Genomic DNA, 8,721 nt, shown 5'->3' with positions numbered 1-8,721 from the left:
GTACTCTGAATGGAAAATATGCAATATACGTACCTCAAAACATGTAACATAAAATTCACGTCGTATGTGTGTGTCGTGTAGTCCCGTTTCGCCTAATCGTCTTTCGCCTGATGATCAGCACAATATAATGTGATTTATGACCTGGCTGCCATTTTAGGCAAAACGGGATATCCTTTCGCCAAATCCTAGTTTGCCTTATGGTTGAAACTGGTTAAACTGGTTGAAAGGGTCAAATTAGGGAAATTTAATGGTCTCTGAACAAGAAGATGCGTGCTCTGTTTTGTTATGATAATTCATCCTTAGCTCTCCTAGATGTCAGACACCTGATCCAACGATCGGCCCAACCAATAGAAAAAGGACAGGTTAGGTTAAGTTAGGTAGTTTGTGTATATTTTCTTTTATCTCATAGAAAATATGACAAACGCCCCCAGCTGCTGGATTGTGTGACAAGGCTCCTTTCTAGGAGCAACACCTGACCATTTGGCTCATTTGACTGTTCGTGATTGGTATCGGCATGTGTTCCGAATTGTTTGATGTTTAGTTGATCACCATCAAAATTTCCCCCACTTGAAATATTTCCCTTCCAACCGGTTTAGGCGAGACGGGATATCCAATTTCGCCTAAAATGGCCGCCAGCTGTCAGATATGATAAGCCATTAAGTGAAACGGAATTAGGTGAAATTGGATGGGATCGTGTATGTCTCTCTTTGTGTGTGTAAGAGAGAGAGAGAGAGAGAGAGAGAGAGAGAGAGAGAGAGAATTTTCATTGTTGATTTAATACTCATTCTAGACGGTTTACAAAAAAAAAAAAACAGGGCGTGGTTGAGCTTCTATTTATATTTAACGTCATTCCTCATCAGCCAATACCCGTTTGCTTCCCTTTATTAACTCACCTCTATGTATCATCCTTGGAGAGTCTAAACGAATTGTGCACTTCTTGCGCAACTTGGATCCAAAATCTGTTTCTGCTTGAATTAGTTCCACTCATTATTGGCAATTGATCTCCAAACTGCCGAAGTTGATACCAATATCTCTGACATAATATAACCAGAATTTGCACATAGCAAAATGATCAGGACCTTGTTTTCGCTTAACTTGGCCAAATTCCTACACCAATGTCCACTGGAGAACTTCCAAACGTGAAGACAAAGAAAAAAGAACACAGAGGTTGAAGGCGACGACAGTGCTGACTCAGGTGGTGGTAATTAGAACTATTACCTTCCCTTGGAACTGGCCTAATTAATGCTCATAATCTACATTGGCAACGGAACAAGAACTCTCTTTTGTCTGTCATTTGTTCAAGATTAGTGGACTGCTACCAAGGCCTTCCACTAGCTTAGCCGTCAGCACTTTTAGTCCGGTCATTCAGGGTTGGAATTTTTTTCAGAGTTAAACATGGCACCCTGAGGAAGCAAGAATTCTTGCTTATAGGATAATAGCTTTCTCGATCTTGAATCCTACCGAATTACGATGCTATATTTTTTTTCCGATTGGCATCCATCTTTCAAGATGGCGGTCAGCGTATCAGTCGACCAGGCCGGAAATGGAAATTTGCAGATTCTGAATTAAATATTTATCAAAGTAAGCCTGAATTTTTCCCTTACAATGCAAAAGGTAGAGAGATATGCAAGTTATTTTTAAAAAGGTAGTGTGATTGCTGCTACAACTGTTTTATGCTCATAGCTTTTGTGGGCAGTAAATAATCTGTGGTAGTTAGGTTAGGCAAGTTGGGTTTGGTTCCCTTAGAAGAAGAAGACGACGAAAATGATTGTAGCAGCAATACCGACCTTTTAAAAAATGGCCACCATCGGATTTCGTTGAGTTCAACTTCTGAAATCACTTCGTTTATGTAAATCTAACCCGGAAATAAATCATCTACTCTTTACAATTACTGTAACGGAATTAAGCGCCGAATCACACAATTGGATTTCCAGTAAGAATGTCCTAGTTGGCGCTAGTCTGGCTACCTGGCTGGAAATGATGGGTGCCAGGCTGCACATAGTGGTTCGGATCTCACTTTAAACTGTAAGTCCAGTCGCGATTAGCCTTACTGTGTATAAAGTGGACTTAAAACACCAACTCAACAACATAGACTGGTTTTGACGACTAGACCGTGTTCTAATTGCAACTGGTTTTCTCTGCTAGATTCTGTGGAACAGCCAATCAGATCGAAAGTTTGGTCATATGAAGATAATCTGTGTCACAGTCAGTTGGCAGCCAGAGATGGAGTTGAAAATAGTGACAGGGCGCTGCATTGTGTTTTATCTTTTTATCTTCTTTTTAACATTTTAACCTTTTTTAACCTCAACTTACCTTCCCCATGTTTTTAAACCTTGACTATTCTTGTCCTGTCTCCTGAGGAAGCCACATGATGTGGTGAAAGCTAGAGAGCAAAGTAAGTACATGCAAAATAAAAATGTGGTTGCCGAGTGTTGCTTGTTTTTTTGTTCGCTGCTCGATGGAAATCAAAACGGAGATGAGGTGAATTCGTGTTCATTAATATTTAGGAATTTATCCAAAGCGATGAGATTTGTACACGACAGATGTGATTAGCCCATAATAGAAAATACTTAATATTAACAGTGTTTGACATATTTAGTTCAACAAAATATTGTTTCGTGAATGAATGCTGCGAAACTTGTGATTGAATATACCGGGTGGCCAGAATTTAAGTTTACCCAACTCAGAGCACTCTGGACCCTGTTTGAGGCATCGTAGAACTGAAATTTAGTGAATCCACTATGCAGACCATGGGGAAGAGGATGGCGATAAAAATAAAAAAAAGTTCAATTTTCCGCCACCAGGTTGAAATGTGGCGCTGTACTTCCATGCTGGGTTGTACAGTCAACGGCAAATATAATGGTAGGCTAATTGTCCACCACTATTTTCATTACCTTTCTATTCTACACCCTGTGATGTTTTAAGGAATGAAACTATGTTGGTTCGAAACAGGCATTGTTCTCTGCTTATTGACGTTGTTATTTCAATTCATTGTCATCACATTGTGTAATTCAGACCCAATGAAAATGGTGGTGGACAATTCGTCTACTCTCTCTTTCACCGTTTCGTGTACAAATAATCACGTTAAGTGATTTAGCTGAGTTATTAAGTAGAAAGACATTTGTTAGTGGCTGGAAGTTGCGAGAAAATAATCTCTCGTTTATTGCAAGATTGCAAGGTAAAGGAAAATCCATAACCAATTGGAGCAGTTTACGTTATTATTACAACCCATCATGGAAGTACAGCGCCACATTTCAACCTGGTGGCGGAAAATTGAACTATTGTTTTGTTTTTTTTAATCGCCATCCTCTTCCCCATGGTCTGCATAGTGGATTCACCAAATTTCAGAGTTCTACGATGCCTCAAACAGGCTACAGAGGGCTCGAGTTGGGTAACCTAAATTCTGGCCACCTGGTACATATCGGAGCTTATTAAAAAGCTTCATGAGTGTACCTTGATTACCATATTTTCTTTTGAGCAAATTTGTAGCCCATGCTTTTTTTAAAAAATAATAATTTTTAATAACAGCAGTAGCTATTCCACTCTGACGTTCTTCCTCAGGTGGCTCGTCCATCCTTTTAGCTTGTCTGCTCTGCGCAATGCCTTGTGGGAACAAAAGTATACCGATAAGTATGGTATCTAGTATCGTGTGAGGCGAAAACTAGCAGCTGAGCAAGTACCACACAACGATACCCTGCACCAGCTAACTGTAGACCAGGCGAACGAGAACAAGTCTCTGCGTAAGAAGTGACGCGAGACGGCTCCTCCAATGAACAGTGAGAGAAACGTGATTGCGTAATTGACGACTGGAGTTCCCCGCTTTCCCTGCTTCGATCTGTCAGCGTTGCAAACTTTTGAAAACCATAATACCGTACGCACATGACAAACAGACCGTATTTTTGTCTCCACGTCCGTACACTACGTTTAAGAATTTCTTAGGGAGATATTAGGGATACAACAGCAAGTGCAAATTTTCACAAGCCGTACATTTAGCATACGGACTAAGGTCCGGACCGTACTTCAGTACATGCCATGAAATTTCCGTACGGTTGGCAACGCTGCGCTTTCACCACTCGTTTTCCCTCCTCCTCCTCTGCCGCTATGCGCGGCCCTGCTCTACAGTTAGCTTGGACAGGGTATAGTCCAAGTCCAACTGAATAATTCAGCAGGAAATGTAGCCTCGTGCGATTCAGGCATTACAGTATCTTTCAGAGCTACTTGTTTAAGGGAGGGAGAGTTCCATTTGTCAATGTTGTCCCCGTTTGTTTTATGCTTTGTGGAATTGCTGGTGTGACGATACTTCCGTGGAAGTAGCCTGTGACTCCACACCTAGTCTAATAGAAATTGACTCGTTCGTAACCATGACCTTATTGAATCCTTAAAAATTGTAGAGACTGTTACCCTGGCCCCGTGTCAGGGCAACAGTGTTTTTTTCCTTATTGAAATATTTATTAATATGTTAATTAATTGGGTAATCAAGAGTATAAACATATATATGTCTGATTAGTGTAAATCAATTTATTATGCATTTTTAGGTTCGTATTATTCCATGTATAAATACCATGTAGCTCTCTGTTCTTTCTTCGTGTTTCGAACGTTCAAAAGAAAGGCGGGCTTAAAAATTTTGAAAGAAGGGCTGTTGGCAACAGACGCCAACAAAACGTATATAAACTCCCAGATGAGAGTGGGGGAGGTCGGCTGTTGGAACTTAGACTTGGAAGGGAGAGGCTGTTTTTGCTTCGGTTAGCTAGGATCGGAGCGTAGCGTTCCTCTGGACGCGGGGATCTTAAATAGGGATGTACTATTAGTACTAGTTGATGGTAGAGACAGCCCTGAACGGGCAGGTACAAATATCTAACTATTCATTCAAATAGACTCATGATTCGTTTCTAGACTGAAGTGAGCAATGCAAATGGCAGAATGGGTGTAGACTAGCTTACCCTGTTCGGTTTAGAAATAAGACCAGTAGCTCCTGCTTCTCCGATGATTCCAGATTAAAAGACCTCGTGTCGCTCTCATGCGCACGTATTTAAACACTCGCTTGGCCTCTCGTCACCTCTTACCAAAGGCCAGTGTTCTTACCATTTCCTGTAGAAAGCTTATTCTACACATTTCTGAGCAGGAGCTGACAAGGTCTGCCAGGGTCAATATTTCTTAACCGAACAGGGCATGGTACGACACTCCCTCTTGCGAAACAATTTCCAAAATTGAAATTGTAATAATTAAAGTTTAAATTGAACCTTCTGCCATTCACCAAAATTTAAAAGGTTTTGTTTATTACATGAACAAAAGGATACATAAAATAAAATACTAATAAAAAAAAATGTCGGATACCCTTCACCGAAAATTAAATGAAACAGAATTAAGCTCAAGCTTGAATGCTGAAATAAAGTCCTATGTTTACATTAGCCACACGCTGGAAGAGTCTTTCGTAATCAACAATGCTGACGGTTGGTCAACATGCGATATAAAGTGTTGTTCGCAGGTCCGTGGAGTCAGCGGAAAGTTCAACACACTGCATCGTAACGCGATACATGCGACTTGCTTCTGAACAAGTGCTAAATAAGCACAGAACGTAATCCGTGAGAAACTTTAATGCCGCATGCTCGCAATCTTCCGCCTCATCAGGATGACAGTTCGAGGCGAGAGAAAAGGACCGTGGTAAACACCAAACTCCACTGGACTGCGCACAACCACACGAAGATTAAAAAAATAGATGAAGGTTATGTTTGCACTTGCCACTGACGTTCTTAGCATACTATGTGTGCACACTATGACCTGAGAAATGAGACGGCAGGGCAATCCAAATACATTCCAACCCCGGAGTCCTGGGGTACGAAGCACTGTTCTGTGACATACACGGTCCTTGACCGATCATTTTCACTGGGGGACCGGATTCGAATCCCGGTGTGGAAAGTTCCGGAATACTGGGCAGCAAAGGTCAGATGAAAAGACGTGGGCCGTGGGGCGGGCGAACACAGGGTAGTCCATGGGAAGCCACTCCAAGTAGCGGTTCCAAGCCCCAAAAATATGCCTTGTCCAATGGCGAACACTGGGGGGTATTTATGATAGGCCCCCGAAAGTTCACAGAAGACGCCATTGCATATTTCCGGCACACATCGAATGGCGACACATTTCGTACGCTGGTTGCATGTGAAAACGGAAGGTGTACCGTGCTGCTATCACTCCAAGAGGGGAACAGTAAATATGGCCACTGGTAGGATTAAACTGTTCACAGGTGGCCTGGAAGGCTGCTGATCCACAGGGGTGGGTCTCAACACATTTGGGTCGTTGACTGTACCCGGAAAGTTCCAATATGTGGTGAAATACACTGCCTGGCCTTACAGAGCAAAAGGGGACGATGTACATGAAAGATGTTCATGCTTCTTCTTAAGGGGGGTTAGAGTCGTGGGGGGGGGGGGTTTGCTCTGTAAGATGACATTTCTTCTGATGTTTCTGACGCTGTTACGATCCTGGGATGTCACTTGGAATAGGATTTTCGGTGCTGCTACGTGACATACACCGCTGAAAACCAAAGGAGGCTGGTGAGCTCCAAAGCCTTCAGGAATGCGTTCTTCTTCCGGCCTCAAAAAAAATCGCTGGACTACTTTCGAGATTCCTTGAACTCGTGGAATTCCCGAACAGGGTAGGAAACAGGTTGGACATGGTAAAAACTACATTGCTCTCAGTCATTCAATATTTAAAAATATATAAAAAATGTGTAAAGGAATCGTCTTCTATAGGCAAGTGAAAATCATGAGTAAAGATAAGTAAACTAAAATAAAATAAACTGCCCAATAAGTGATAAAAATTATAAAACAAAGTTTGAATGAAGGCTAAATAAAATAAAAGGCGGAAAATGTCATTTGACGCCGTAACACTGGAACACCATTAAGATGAAAAATCTGACTACATCAAAAGTAATATATGTATATATTGACTAAATTATATATATATATATATATATATATATATATATATATATATATATATATATATATACAGCCCCTGGCTTCTCCCAAAAATAATGTGCAATATAAAACTAAAGTTATGACATGGCACTATAAAATAAACGAAAATATGTAGGATTAAATATTGATAAATATATAAAAGTAGTATGTAGATGGTATCAAATATATCCCCTGGTATCAGAAAATTAACCCGACGAAATCCATTAATATCATGTCAGAAGTGTCAAAGCATTGTAAAAAATGAGGAACTGACGAGAAAAAAAAAATTAACCCAAAATTTGGTAACGTCACAGCTGTTAAAACGGACCTAACCTCAAGTAAAATAAAAGAGTAAATGACATGGCTCCAATGACCTTAAAATCATTAATTACGAAAGGTACATAATAGAATGGATGAATAAATCAAGGCGACATAGTGACGCACTGTTAGCGCTCACTAGTCAAGGTTTGTTTGCGCTTGCATACGCCTGACGTATAGCATAAATAAACAGTTAAAATGAAGTTCCAAATTAGTAATAGGATAACAGTAAATTCAAAACTGAAACTAAACTGGGTTATTGATTTAGAAAACATTTCTTGGCTATCTGTGAAGTAAATTTACGGTTCTGAGAATAAAGGGGAAAAAAATATATATAAGGCATTGCGTTAAACAGAAAAGAGGAATAATAATAATGCTATAACCCGCCGTGGATTTTCTTCGTCACTTAGCATAAATGCTCGTCGCGTAAGAGATTACACTTGACCCATGACAACTGTAGGCGTCTAAATCCACTCTTTTGAGTTTTTAGCCTAATAAGGTAAACAAAACTACTGTTTATGGTCGCCTTAGGAAAAAAAAATTCAAACGGAACCGTAAATGAACATCATGACGCCGGGCCGGGAGAAAATTATAGGATTTCGTATGATATTACTTCAACTAAAGTCTATGACGTGTGGGAGATTAAAATATAAGCACAATTACTCGCTATTACCTACTTTACGAAGATTAACATGAAATTAATCTGTAAGAAGTAATTAAATTTCATTCTGGAAACTTTTGAAAATTCTGAAGGAACGAGAAAACGTCGCATAAATAAGCGCCCTTGAAAATACTCTTATTCTCGCCTCTTTGGGAGGCTAGGAATTTCAGTGTCGACGCCAGCTGAGTGTAAAGTTCATCTACAACAAAGAAAGGTGTCATCAAATTATCTCTCTCCGAGACTGAAATAAGATATGATTCTTCCGCTAACTCGAATGTGAAAATTTCCGCACGGAAATCTGGTGACTTACATGGGAGGAAAATCCTGGACTTGAGTCTTGCGACTGCACATATCCTGAGTTCGAAGGAACAAAAGGAAAACAACGCATGAATCGTGCTTTCGGTGCAGAGATTAAACTTGCGTGTTTAAACCTATCGTAAGCTGACGGAATGTAAACGTGATTATACCTAAGGGGAGGGCTTGATTGATTACACTATTCGCAATACTTCATCGTTATTTAATGAAAAAAAATGACAACCAGATTTGCCTTAATTTAAACAACCTTTTTAACTTTTATCGCTATTTAGTGATTTAGTGATTTGCGATGCGATTAAATAACCACACGAAATCTGTTGAATAACGCTAAAGAATGTTTATTTAAACATTAAGGAATGCCGTAACTTGAAATATAAATATCATAATATAAATACACATGAAATTTAAGGTATTTAAAATTCAAAGCTAGAAAACGCAAAAGGAGGAATATTAAGCTATCCTTTAATAAATAGCTGA

The sequence above is a fragment of the Lepisma saccharinum genome, chromosome 6 (assembly GCF_977018435.1).
Source record: "Lepisma saccharinum chromosome 6, izLepSacc3.1, whole genome shotgun sequence".
NCBI classification, from domain to species: Eukaryota; Metazoa; Arthropoda; class Insecta; order Zygentoma; family Lepismatidae; genus Lepisma; species Lepisma saccharinum.
Note: the sequence above shows the minus strand (reverse complement) of the source record.